The 13,938-nt window shown below is 46.5% G+C and overlaps 1 protein-coding gene across 3 annotated transcripts in view; it reads right to left on the reverse strand.

The window, feature by feature from the left end:
* Positions 1-13,938, reverse strand: part of SLC16A14 (solute carrier family 16 member 14) — a 76,569-nt gene that overhangs the window by 49,041 nt on the left and 13,590 nt on the right. The window contains exon 1 of one of the 3 annotated variants that reach the window (XM_088466594.1): positions 12,826-12,842. The exons of the other annotated variants lie outside the window; for them this stretch is intronic. The gene's annotated coding sequence lies outside the window, so the exon portion shown is untranslated. Of the gene's footprint in view, positions 1-12,825; positions 12,843-13,938 lie in introns of those variants that run through there. 3 annotated transcript variants of the gene reach the window in all.

Consider the following 13,938-nt stretch of genomic DNA (forward strand, 5'->3'; position numbering starts at 1 on the left):
GCCTCCCAGTTTAGGACTCCCGGGATGAAGACCGCTGATATGGCCGGAAGATTGCGCTCCGCCCAAACCAGGATCCGGGACACCTCCACGAGAGCTGCCCGACTTTGGGTTCCTCCTTGCCGATTTATGTAGGCCACAGACCTTGGAGAACCCGATTTGCCTGCTGGAGAGCATTGAAAACCGCTCGGAGTTCCAAGATGTTTATTGGAAGCTCTGTTTCCGCCCGGGTCCACCTGCCCTGGAACAAGTGTGGACCCGTGACTGCTCCCCAGCCCTGAAGACTGGCGTCCGTTGTCAACAGGACCTAATTCGCCATGCAGAACGGACGACCCTTGTTGAGATGGGTCATCTGCAACCACCAAGTTAGAGACAGGCGAACCTCCGGAGTGAGCACCATTGTCTGTGATTTTAGAGTCTGAGGCAGTCCATTCCATTTGGACAGGATCAACTGCTGCAGAGGTCTGGAGTGAAACTGGGCATATTCCACCATGTCGAATACTGAGACCATGGAGCCCAGTAACCTCATTGCCGAGTATAGAGACACACAGCGTCTCTGCAGACAACTGCGCACCCTCGACTGCAAGACCGAGATCTTTTCCCCGTCACAAAGATCCTTTGCTGTCCGCAGTCCAATAAGGCTCCGAGGTGCAGAATCCTCTGGGATGGGATCAGGGTGGACTTCTGCCAGTTTATCAACCAGCCGTGCCGTTGCAGTACCGCAATGATCAGGTCCAAATGACATAGAAGGAGCTCTGGAGATCCTGCCACCAACAGAAGGTCGTCCAAGTACGGTAACATGTGGTCTCCCTGCAGCCGCAGAGAAGCCGCCATAACCGCCATCACCTTGGTGAATACACGTGGTGCTGTCGCCAGCCCAAAAGGTAACGCCCGGAACTGAAAGTGGTCGTTGCGGATTGCAAACCTGAGAAACTGTTGATGGCGTAAAAGAATAGGGACATGCAGGTAAGCGTCATGTATGTCCAACGACACCATGTAATCCCCAGGTTCCAGCGCCAGAATGATGGACCGTAGGGTCTCCATCCAAAACCTCGGCACCCGCAAAGACTTGTTGAGTGCTTTGAGGTTGAGGATCGGACGATACGACCCATTGGGTTTCTGCACCAAAAACAGATTGGAATAGAAACCCTGGCCCCTCTGGGAGAATGGAACAGGCACTATAACTCCAGCCTGGAGCATAGTGTGCAAGACTTTCCGCAGTTCCACTGCTTTGTTCCGGTCTGATGGAAGACCCGTGGTGAAAAATCGGGACGGGGGCCTGTGCCGAAAGGAGAGGGCATACCCGTGAGAAACCACCTCGTGAACCCAAGTGTCTGTCGTGGTAACCGACCAACACTGGGCGAACTGCAGCAGGCAGCCTCCCACTTTGGGATCCCCCAAAGGGAGGCCCGGACCGTCAGGCCACAGGCTTGTCATCCGGCTTAGGGGCCGGACGTCTGGTACTCCAGGCCTGTTTCCGGGGCTTGGCCGATTTTTTGGGGCCAGCCTGTCTGGGAAAGGACTGAGTCTTAGGCCTACCCTGGGCCCGAAAGGCCGACCTACCAGAACTGGAAGGGATGGCAGCAGACGGAAGACATGCCGACTTGGCTGCCGCCAGTGTGGCTACGATTTTGTCTAGATCCAGACCAAATAGGACTTCTCCATTAAACGGCAAAGCTTCCAAGCCCTTCTTGGAATAAGCGTCCGCCTTCCAAGATCGCAACCATAAGGTGCGTCGAGCAGCTACCACAGCCGAAGAAATCCGAGACGCCAGGGTACTGACATCCAAGGCCGCTTCACTGATATAAGTGGCCGAATCCCGGATATTGCCTATCAACTCGGTCTGTTCAGCCGAACAGTCGGAATCGAGAGAGGCCTCCAATGTATCAGCCCAGCGCTCCATAGCTCTGGCTACCCAACAAATGGCCATAGCCGGCCTTGCTGCCCACCCGCAAGGGAATAAATGGCAGATCTCTACCTTACGGTCCGTAGCATCCTTCAAGGAAGACATGGAGGGCATGGGCAACGTAGCACTACGGACCAGGCGTGTCACATGAGAATCCACCTGTGGAGGTGACTCCCACTTAGAAAAATAATTATCCGCAAACGGATAAGCCACCGCCAAGCACCTCTGAGGCTGATACCGTTTGCCAGGCTGTTTCCACGCCTCCTCTAAATGGTCCACTAACTGACCCGAAAGAGGAAACACTGTGGCGTCACCCTTAATATCCGTAAAAAAGGCATATTTAGACTTGGACACCGGAGGATCTTCATCCTCAATCACTAAAACTGTGCGGACTGCCCGAATAAGTCCAGGAATATATACCTTGGACCTAGCGTCCGCCTCTTTAGTATGGAGAGGTTCCTGGTCAGAAAGATCCAGAATCTCCCCATCATCAGACGTCACGTCGTCAACCTCATAAGGAGCAGACAGAGACGCCACCGGCCGCTTATGTGGCCGCAACACAGACTCCCCTTGTAACACGTCCGACAAGTGCTGTACAGAACTTGTCAGCGAATTAACCCACGCAGGCTCCTGAGAGACTTGGGGAGGGGTATTAGGGAGACTGTGGGGTACCATCAATTGTCTTGGGAAAACCTGCATGGGTGACGACACCACTGACTGCTGTGACAATCCCATCTGTGAGAGCGCAGGCTGCGGAGCTAACTGGCCCACCAGGGTTGTAGTGCTTTGGCGAAACAAGCCCAGGGCGGCTCCTGTACCGGGGCCGTGACAGTAATTGGCCGCGCCAATAAATAACACTGCCGTCATAGCCCCTCCGCGCTACCCTCCCCCTCCGCTATTGGTACCTTACATGTAGTACACCGAAGCTGGAGAGGAAAGTCACTTTCAGACATGATGGTAAGTATGTGACTCCTCACACTAATACTTTTAGTATAGCGTGAGACCACCCTGCAATCACCGCACCGCAAGGGCTTTAGCAGAAAAAGATCAGGGACAGTGAAAAGGCTGACATTAGAAATGAAAGTACAGGCAGCAGCGCTAGCAGAAGTCACATACAATGCAAAGAAAATGAATTCCTGCACTATCAGCGCTGTTACTCAACTACGCAGACAAGGAGCCTGGTAGGACACAGCGCTGCATACACTGACCTGAACCTTAACGGAGGAGAGGTATGCCGGGGGACCCAGACCGCGATGCCACCTTTCAAGGCTTCCAGCAGCGCTCACCATGCGTTCGGAGAAGATGGCCGCCGAGGGGCATAGAGGAGGCCGGCCTGGGGGAGGAGCGCTGCCACAGGACCAGACGGCGTGTGCAGAGAGGGCTGTGTGCAGCGGGGGAGGCGCCAGCTGTGAGACAGTGTAGGCGCGCTCCCCTGGCATGCATTTAACCCCTGGGACGCCGCAGCGCTACCGCTCAGCTGCGGTCCAGCTGTCCCAGGGGGTAGTGGAAGCGCAGGTTAGTACCTGGCTCCACGCTGCAGCCAGTCCCCAGGGAGCCCCCTGCCTGGGGACTGTGGACCATGTTCAGCAGGGTCCCACCGTGGGGCCCCGCTGCTTACCTTGCTGTCCCCCTTAGATCCGGCCATGGTCCCAAAACATCTGGGGTCACTGCTAGCTGTGACCCCAGACGCTTACCAGCATCTCCGGATCGGTACCGGCGTTCTGGTACCGGCGGGGGTGTAGGGAAGACAGCATGGACGTCAGCACTGACTGTCCATGCTGTACTTCCAGATGTGCAGCCACAGCTGCATTGTAGAAAGCTTCAGGGGCTCTTCTAAGCCCCCCTCTAACAGGTGCATCTGACTCCGGCCGGGCACCAAACTAAACTGAGATGCCTTGGCTCGGGGCGTGGTATAGGAGGGGGACTCTAGTGCATCCTGGGAGGCTGAAAGCTTTAACTCTATGGTGCCCGATGCTTGACGTCATCACCTATACCCCAAGGTATCCTGTGGATACCCTATGGACCCTGAAGTAGAAAATTGATTATCACAACAGGATATATGATGAGTATAAAAATCAAGGTGATATCAGTATCAAAATACTGCTGATTGGTTCAGTGTCCAGTAATGGCGTGACTGGTAGGTCCCAGTCAGATGTAGGGGATGCTGTTAGTTAATGGAGAATGCAGAATAAGATAATTGCAGGGTAAAGTAATTGAGGTAACTAGCGGCGTCCCGCTGGTACCTGATAATCCCAGATGTAGAGCCAATGGTTGGATGCCCAGGGTGAGCTTCTTGAGGAAGGCATTACGGACATGACCGCCAGGTGAGGGGTTAATCCCAAGCAAGCTGTTTAAACCTGCTGCATATGTCAGCAGTACATCTGGTCCCAGATGTCTGCCAGCAATGCACGCTGGAGTGGCTGCTGCGTTGAGGGGGGGAGTTACTGTTAGGGCTCGCTAAAGCCGTTCACCGTGCACCCCCTCCACACCGTAGACTTACCTTCCTATGCCTCACCGCTGTCCGCTCGCTCCTCCATCTGGCTGCTGCTTCTTTCGGCGTGCGTTCTAACTCCTTCCTGTGAGATCTTCTATGCTGGGTAACGTGTCCGAGTCCTCTCCTGTGAGTGAGCAGTCCGTCTGCTACTTCTGGGTATGGTCACGTGATACTGATAGGTCCGTGGCTGTGTAAGTCCACTTGAAAAGCAGTAATAATAGATACAGATCTCCTCCTTAGATAATGGAATAGTGTCTTAAGTCTCCAACGCGTTTCAGCCAGGTTGGCCTTTTTCAAGGAGTTTGGTGTGAAATGCCAGTGATATGTTGGATTATTTTTCAACACCTATTATTAATTAGAGCTGAGCGCAGTATATAAATCTCATTATTTATGTGCCAATCGGTGTCTGCTGCTATGGTCGGAGTGCCCCCTAATCTATACCTTGATTGACATGCTGCAGCCATTTTTTTTAGGGGGGGGGGGCACGAAGGGCAGCGTTTTAAAAAACGGGGGGGGGGGGGCGCCACCATTTTCTGGGTGCGCCAAGGCCAGTGTCTGCATCTTCCAATGCAGCTATACTGGTCCTGGCTACATGAATTTCACCGCCATCCTGAGTAACCTGATGGCTAATCTTCATGCAAGTCAGCTATATTCCTGTATTTTATCCAGTCCTCCTCCTGCATACGGCCAGCCATGTTCCCTGTATTTTATCCAGTCCTCCTCCTGCAAACGGCCAGCCATATTCCCTGTATTTTATCCAGTCCTCCTCCTGCACAATTGCCAGCCATATTCCCTGTATTTTATCCAGGCCTCCTCCTGCACAATGGCCAGCCATCTTCCGTGTATTTTATCCAGGCCTCCTCCTGCACAATGGCCAGCCATATTCCCTGTATTTTATCCAGTCCTCCTCCTGCACAATGACCTGCCATATTCCCTATATCTTATCCAGTCCTCCTCCTGCACAATGGCCTGCCATATTCCCTATATCTTATCCAGTCCTCCTCCTGCACAATGGCCAGCCATATTCCCTATATCTTATCCAGTTCTCCTGCTGCACAATGACCTGTCATATTCCCTATATCTTATCCAGTCCTCCTCCTGCACAATGACCTGCCATATTCCCTATATCTTATCCAGTTCTCCTCCTGCACAATGGCCTGCCATATTCCCTATATCTTATCCAGTCCTCCTCCTGCACAATGGCCAGCCATATTCCCTGTATTTTATCCAGTCCTCCTCCTGCACAATGACCTGCCATATTCCCTATATCTTATCCAGTCCTCCTCCTGCACAATGGCCTGCCATATTCCCTATATCCTATTCAGTCCTCCTCCTGCAGTGACCTGCCATATTCCCTGTATTTTATCCAGTCCTCCTCCTGCACAATGGCCAGCCATATTCCCAGTATTTTACAGTTAATTCATAGCTCAAGGACATGCCAGCAACCAAAAATAATGGGCAAACAAAATACAAAGTTACTGGTACACATCTTTATGCCCTACCTTACCCTGACACTGTTCCCTATTCCTCTACCCAGGGGTCCACAACAGTGTTGTCACACACTGGACCCCTCCTCTCTCCACAGTTACTGCAGGCAACACTCCCAACTCTCTACAGTACTGTAGATCAAAGTATGGCAGCCAGCCACTTATAGAATATATATTCTCTGCCCTACTGTACTATAATTAGCTGTCAGTCACTTTATATACCTGTCCTCTGAGAGCTACTAAGAATAAGGGCTGACAAATCAGTGCACAGGCAGGATGGCTTGTTTTTATTACACGTGGAACTTGTGTGTTTTTGTTACATTCTAGTATGTCTACAAATGACATTTCCTAGTAAGTGTAACTTGAAAGTGTAAAGTGCATCCATTATAAGTATAGTGGTGTGCCCTGATCTCCAGAGACTCTGAGGAGTCTATTCATTAACACATAAAATTATTTGGAGATAATTAGGTTTAGAACTCGCATGGAGTTCTACCTAATTGCCGGAGTAACACCATCAAATTCCGAAAATATATAATTTGAATGAGATACAGTGTGGAGAGCTGAGCACCTTTTCACAAAGCAGGAAGTACATCCTCTCCACATTGTGGACCTCATTCGGAGTCAGTCGTTGCGGCCGCACGGTCGTATGCCACCGATGTTCGCTATACTGCGCATGCGTAAAGTTCGCAATGCGCGTGCGCAAACTAGCCGCTATGATCAGAAATTTCTCTCTCCTTGAACACAACCAGGTCGGTAGTTTGAGTGACAGATGGAGGCGTTTGTGGGTGGTAACAGGGGAAGGTGCTTGAAAACGGGGGAGTGGAGATCTGAACGCAGGCGTGCCTCATTATGCGAACGGCGTTTTATGGGAGTGCATACGGATTATGGGAGTGCATAATTAACAAAGTAGCGTCATGACACATGTGACATGGGAGGTTTTTACACTGACATGATCGTAGAGCTTAAGAGAGGGTATGGTCAACCTTAAGCTCTACGACCAGTTCCGATGGTTCCCGATGGTCTCGATTAATCCTTATATGCCCGGAGATGACGTGCAATGCGTACGAGAAGGGGACGTATTTTTTTGTCTTCCGACCGCTTCCTCCCCATGGCCGGTCAACTACCGATCCGAACTTAGGGACGCAACTTGCAAGGGAATCATTTGCATATCCGGTCCCTTTTCCCGTACGACCGTGCGGCCGCTTCGACCGACTCTGAATGAGGTCCTGTATCTCATTCAAATAATCCTGTCTCGCAAATTTAAATCTCTGCATTTTGCAAGGAAAGCACTGGATCTGCCCAACCCATCACATTGGCTGGGAACTTTTACACCCCCACAAACCCCACTATCTTAACCCACAATTCGGTAATGTTTCCCAGGAAAAAAAAAACCTTGAAATGTAGGTGTGTGCAGTCACAAAGAAGCATTTGCAAGTACTGTTTTAAACATTTACAGTTTCCAACTGAGCCTTGAGGGAGGAATGTATGCAGTGGCAATTTGTGTAAATCTTAGCTTTTTGGTGTAATTTTGGTAGATTTTAAAGTTGTCAGTTTTATCAAAGCAAAAACTCAGAAAAAAATGTAGCAGAACCACCATAAACTTTTGCAAAACACTGCAAACTGCAATTCTGATTTTTATTTAACACCCCGCCCGCCCCCACAAACACACACAGATAAAATACAATTCACCGGATACATTAATCTTGTTACACAAACCGCAGGTTGACCCACCAATAAAAAAACAACCAAAACAAAGTGAGGCCTTGCACAGTGAGAAAGCTGAAATCACCCCACCCTCTCCCCTTCCGTATTTAAGGTTCTGCCCTGTTTTCTGTAGTGTAGTGGGTAATACCTTATTTAATCTGCTTTTCTTTAGTCAACATAGTACAATAGGCTATGGACTGCTCACTAGAGCTCCCTGACACAAATGACATAAGATTTGGTAAGTCCCCCTGCTTTATAAGCAAGCAGTCAATCAGGAGCGTTCTCTCTTATGAATAATGAAAGCATGCTCCTGATTGGCTGCTAGTGTATAAAATAGACACGCTTGCCTAATCTTAAGTCATTTGTGTCCCGAAGCTCTGGTGAGCTGTCCAGTCCTTTTTTTTTCAAGGGATTTTTTTTTTTATGAGATTTTCCTCAAGTACATATGAGTATGATGTTCGGGTGTCCTCACGCTTTTGCCTGTCGTGCGTGTTCTTTCACTATACGTTTGTTCTGAACACGCACCATTTTGTGGCCTTGCACCACTATTTTAGCAACTGATAATGCCTAAAAAATAAATTTGCCAGTTAGTGCTAAAGTTATCCCTACTAAGTTACTGTTCTGAGAACTTTATATTCGATTACAATATCTGTTACACACAGTAGTTGTAAACTATTGTCATGACTGTTCTGCAAAATTTAGCTTTTCTAGGAGGAAATTCATCCTATGAGCTTGATTCTGAGTTGTGCGCATCTGCGGCCACTATTCCGTACAGCAGCGGCATTCTACTTACTTCCGTATGGTGATGCGAGAAACCGCCTGTGTATGACAAAGATCTGTGTGCCTGAAAGTGGAAACCTATCTCACCCACTGTTTCTATATCCGCAGCTGTAACCTCCATCATTAGTGACTGGACTTGCACCCACTCAAAGCTGTGTGCTAAAGTTCCATCTGAAACAGACGTCCAATTTCCATCTGCACGCTATGAGTCAGTACAGAAACCGGTTTACACGCTCATGACACTCCCTCCAGACAGAGCAGTTCCGTGCAATTGCATGGTCACCGCCCAGAAGCTACCATTTCATGGGCAGAGTGGTTTGTCAATGGATGGATCAATCTGTATGCACTAGTGATCTCTGTCTGCGTGAGTATGCCTGATTCAGCGCATGTACAGTCACCAATATCTTACTTATGTGCATGTGCAGTATTCTGAAATCAGCGAGACCCTTGTTCATTTCCACTTGCCTCCAACTCACAATCAGGTCCCTTGTGTTCCCAGCAGTACTTCAACAACACCACAGTAGAATGAATGGACAGTTATTGCATTACAGTATTCTAATCTATAGAACATAGACTATAACAGGGATGTCAAACTCACGGCCCTCCAGCTGCAGTGGAACTATACATTCCGGCATGCACTGCCGCCATTTTGCTTTTAGAGCATGCTAAAACTGTGGCAGGGCATGCTGGGATATGTAGTCCCACAGCAGCTGGAGAGCCGCGAGTTTGACACCTCTGGACTATAACATCCACAAAATGGGAATTTACAAGTACTGCACAGACTGGTATCCGGTGGGATGGCAAAGCAACAGAGGAGCTTGAAGATTGTATCACTGAACTCCTTTCGTCTATGGCATAGGTCATCAGGAGGCCAAACAGTCTATGATAAACAAGGTCCTCAGGAGCCAAAAAAAATATTAAGCATCTCTGGGATGTATCTAGATCACAGGTTCTCAAACTCTGTCCTCAGGACCGCAAACAGTGCACGTTTTCCAGGTCTCCTCACAGAATCACAAGTTAAATAATTATCGCCAACCGTGGATCATTTAAAACTTGTCAGTGAGTAATGAATACACCTGTGCACCTGCTGTGTGACCTGGAAAACGTGCACTGTGTGGGGTCCTGAGGACCGCGTTTGAAAAACACTGGTATATGGAATACAGTGGTGGATCCACAGGGGGGCATTTAGGGCGATCGCCCCCCGTACACATAGCCCTGATTCCCGAAAGCCCCCCTATAGATGTCTCCAATTGTGCTTTGCCACTGTCAGCTAATGAGTCCCTAATAACCAACCCGACATCTCTGCTCTGCACAAGATCTGTGTCTCTCATCCTTACGCATTACTTGTTCCCATGCACGGTTACAGGATTTTTTTCGGGCTGCACCCGCCCTGTGGAATGCCCTCCCATGCACAATAAGACTTTCCGCTAGTCTTCAAACATTCAAGCGTTCTCTGAAAACTCACCTCTTTAGGCAAGCTTATCAGATTCCAGAAGCATCCACATAATCTTCATAGCTTCCCTATCTAACTACATCATACTTGCCTACCCTCCCGAGTTGGTCGGGAGCCTCCCGAAAATCGGGTGCCGCTCCCGAACTCCTGGGAAGGCAGGCAATTCTCCCGGCTGCCGCCCAACCCTCCTATCCCCCCCGCAATGACCCCTGCAGCGGGGGGCCGGTGACGCGATTCGCATCATTTTGGCCCCGCCCCCTGCTACCCAATGCCTATTTTATAGGCATTGCATAGCGGGGGCGGGGCCAAAGTGACGCGATCGCGTGACCACGCCCCACCACGCCTTCCAGTGATGTCACCCGCCGGCAACTCCCCCTTGTCCTGGCCACGCCCCCCCCTGTCCTGCCGATCTGGCTGCTCCCTCCCGGAAGGAGCAGCCAGAAAGTCGGCAGGTAAGAATTACATCCCTTCTTACAGTATACACATATCATCACATATTTTCTCTTTCTTCAATTTCACATCCTCCTAACCCTAAGACAACTTTCCAGTGTGACTGGATCATACAGCTCACCATGAACATCTGCAATCGGGCTGGACCAATTTGCAATATGTAGCACCTATCCATGTGTATCAACACCTATTTCCTTATAGATTGTAAGCTTGCGAGCAGGGTCCTCTTACCTTTATGTCTATCGCTTATAACCCAGTTTTGTTCTATTAATGTTGTTTCAAATTGTAAAGCGCAACGGAATATACTGCACTATATAAGAAACTGTTAAAAAATAAATAAGTAAATAAATACATACATATAATGGTGGCAAAAAGTCCTTCATCACTTCATACTTTTTTTTGTGTTTAGATGTTTCTTTTAGAACTTTTTGTAAAGTCATACCTAGGCATGTGATACCACATTGTCTTTGTAAACTGATACACACCTGATAGGTATATCTGCAGATCGACTGAACTGCAAATATATCTGCAGATGATGGTTGTTCATAAACACTGAACTACCAATGCTCTTTCTGGCACAGGGCACCAAAAAGTCTAGTTACGGCTCTGGCGATAAGAGATGACTTCATGGCTGAGGTGCAATGAAATAAAGTTATTTCCAAATGCCAAAGAACAGCAGGCTCAAGCTACTTATATAAAATGCCAAATGTTAATTGGTCAACAAACAGCAACACCTGATTGGTCAGCTATTGGCCGCTAGAACATGCTAAAGTTGCATTGTGCGTCTTAGTTTTTGCAGTATAACTTGTAACATATTTTAAAACTAGACTAAAATCTGGACAAAAAGATATATAACACCTTATATTAGCACAGGAACAAAATTGCATTCAAACTCAAAACCACATGTTCCTGTGAAGCGATACATGACTTTTTGCCACCACTACATATTAGGATGCAGGAAAATGTGATGCAGCATCAGCTGCTCGGAGGACAAGTATACACTGAGTTAAGCTTGCCACACACTAGACCAACTTTCATCCAACCAGCCAACTAGTTGAAAATCTGGTAACGTAGGGAGTAACTGATGATCAGCAATTTGCTCCTAAATGCCAGAAAACAGATGAAAATGGTCGTTCAGACAAGTTTGTTAAATGTTTGATCTAAACAATTTGTTCAAACAACAGTTTTTGGCCATTTTCCGGCATTTGGGAGCAAATTGCTGAGTGTCATTTGCTTTCATACCTTACCAGATTTTCATTCCAACCAATCAACTAGTTGGATGGTTGGATGTAAGTTGGTCTAGTGTGTGGCCAGCTTAAGAATAGACAGGTGAGGTGCAGGTGACGTGTTTGAAGACTGCAGGTGTGTGACTATGTTTAGTTCTCTGGGAATGTGAAACCTTTAGCTGTCACTCCCATCACTCTAGTAGACCAGTGCTCGTGACTCTACTCAACATGATTTAGGACATGGCCAAGAATTGTACTGTAGAAACCACATTTGTTCATAGGAATGAGAGGCAGGTGGCATATATCTTATTCAAATACGGTGCCATAAACAGGATACAAATCATTCATTACCTATATCGCTGTTATTCTATGAAGAATATGCTGAGAAACAAAGGGCACAGATTAAAGTTCATGAGGGGCTGCAATGTGTCACCTATTACTTATTGCCTGACATTCTTGTGCATTCATACTTATATATGCCTCTACATACCTAAATACATACATACCTAAATACATACGTACCTAAATACATACATACCTAAAAACATACATACCTAAATACGTTCAGTACACATAGACACGCATTCACAGCTGCAAAAATACACATAAACCTACAGGTACATCTTCATTACTGTCAATTATAAAGTGCAATAATAATTAGACAAAAGTATTGGTAACCAAGAATATATGCAAACCCACAAGTTACAGACATTCACTTTCTACAAATATATAGACAAAAAAAGAACTACAGCCTCCTGCCCTCAGAAAATGTGTCATGTTTAGTTAGCTAAGATGAGGAAAACTAGTTAGGGAACCGTAATTCAAAAAGTATTAAATATATCAGTAAATGGGCAGCATACAAATACCGAAATGGGGAGACACAAACAAACCAAAACGAACTCAGCATCTGTATACCTACATGAACACTCATACACACAGTATATATATTTTATATATATATATATATATGTGTGTGTGTGTGTGTGTGTATATATTATATATATATACACGCACAATATATGTATGTGTATATATAATATATGTATGTGTATAAATAATATATGTATGTGTGTGTGTGTGTGTGTATATATATGTATGTGTATAAATAATATATGTGAGTATATATATATATTTGTAAAATATATGTATGTGTGTGTGTGTGTATATATATGTATGTGTATAAATAACATATGTATGTGCGTATACATATATATATATATATATATGTATAATAGTGTGTGTATATAATATATATATATATATATATATATATATATATATATATTAGTATATAATATGTAAAGATCTCAATAGTCATGATGTCATACCTGAGCCAATGTTATAGTGTCTGAGCTGGATGACTGCTCTGATCATCTTACAACTAAAGGCTTTTCACAATGAACAACTTAAGTAGGATAATTGCTGTATCCTCCCAGAATTGGGGTGGACACAGACACTGGTTCATATTGCATGTAATATTGGAATGTACACATGAATAAGTATTCAGAAGGAGCAGCGCTGAGGTATAGGGAATAACACAGACATTGTCAACAAGATGCAAAGTTCACTGTGCAAGTCTTTAATTAGGCATTTTCACAATCTACCTCTTATTGATAAAGGGAAAATGGTTAAAGTTAAAATATGGTCAACACTCTACATATCAGAGACAAGGTATTTATAATGGTTTTCTAAACTTTGATTTATCTGTAACTACTAAATACTTTTACAGTCTCTCACTCTTATCTCTTCATATAAACTACTTACTGGGACCTTGTATTCCAATAACAAAATCCATATCTATTGTGGCCATTCTATAGTAATTACTATGAGGTCATTGGTATATTATAAACATAATTTTTCACTGAATATAAACTATGTAATTTTCACATAAACCAGCTAATAAATACAAAATGTACAGTCACCTGAATAACATAACTCCTCCCACAATGCTTGGTCCGCTCCTTCCATTGTACCATGTGCCTTCTACTGTTTTCTGCAACCTCACTCAAATACTTTAACTCGCACGCAACCCGCATACAATGCCAATGTTCTCGTAGTTGAGCGATTATTTGCAGCTGCTGAAAACCATTACGGCACAGGCGTGACACAGAGGATATGCACAAAGGCGCTGCTGCGATTGATTCACACAGTGGTGGAAAAGTGATAGGCGTTCCTGGGCGGTGGCTGAGAGGTGGCACGTAAAAATTGGCCGTTCAGTGGGCATATCATGGGAGTGTCGCGGGCATTTCGATGCAAACGACTGCTTTCCCTTACACACAACTGCAAGCACAGGAGGCCGTGGTCAGACGCAGACACTGCATCTGTCATAGGGCTGGTGCAAGTTTTGATGGTGTAACCAATGTCGGCTTCCAAGGATGCACCAATCAGTATTAGAGCGTGTACGGGCGCTAATAGTGGGAGTCTCAGTCCTTGCACATGTG

This window comes from Taudactylus pleione, unplaced genomic scaffold, assembly GCF_031769625.1.
Source record: "Taudactylus pleione unplaced genomic scaffold, aTauple2 ptg000066l, whole genome shotgun sequence".
Lineage (NCBI taxonomy): Eukaryota > Metazoa > Chordata > Amphibia > Anura > Myobatrachidae > Taudactylus > Taudactylus pleione.